The sequence below is a fragment of the Solanum tuberosum genome, unplaced genomic scaffold (genome assembly GCF_000226075.1).
Source record: "Solanum tuberosum cultivar DM 1-3 516 R44 unplaced genomic scaffold, SolTub_3.0 scf00079, whole genome shotgun sequence".
Taxonomy (NCBI): domain Eukaryota; kingdom Viridiplantae; phylum Streptophyta; class Magnoliopsida; order Solanales; family Solanaceae; genus Solanum; species Solanum tuberosum.
The window spans coordinates 941,474-941,958 of NW_006239004.1; positions in this window are offsets into that span (position 1 = coordinate 941,474).

Genomic DNA, 485 nt, shown 5'->3' on the forward strand with positions numbered 1-485 from the left:
TCAGAAATTCAGTCATAATGTGTTAATCATTTAATCTATTGGGAGTAGCGTATACTGAGTTAGACTAGGGTCAGTCACCCATATAGTCCCAGAACTACGAGCCACGTAGGTTGTAAGTCCCCTCTGTGGGCATCATTTTAGTGATCACGCCAGCATTCCTCTACACCTTTGGTCGGGTGTATTGGGTCCTCTCGATGGGGCATATACATCAAACTCCACATTTAGCTCACGTGGTTTTATTATCGGTTATTAGTAGCTCCCATAGTTCAGTCATACTCCATTGCATTTACCACATTTCAGTATAATCAGTATTCAGCATCTGCGTGTCTAAATTTGGTCAATGCATTCAATTAGCTCAGTATTCAGTATTTATATCATGTTCAGATTATGCTCTTGCTTTATTGCTTGGTTAGTTATATGTTTATTTCAGCTTTACTCTATCCTGCATGCTTAGTACCTTTCAAGTACTGACGCATACTCTGCGC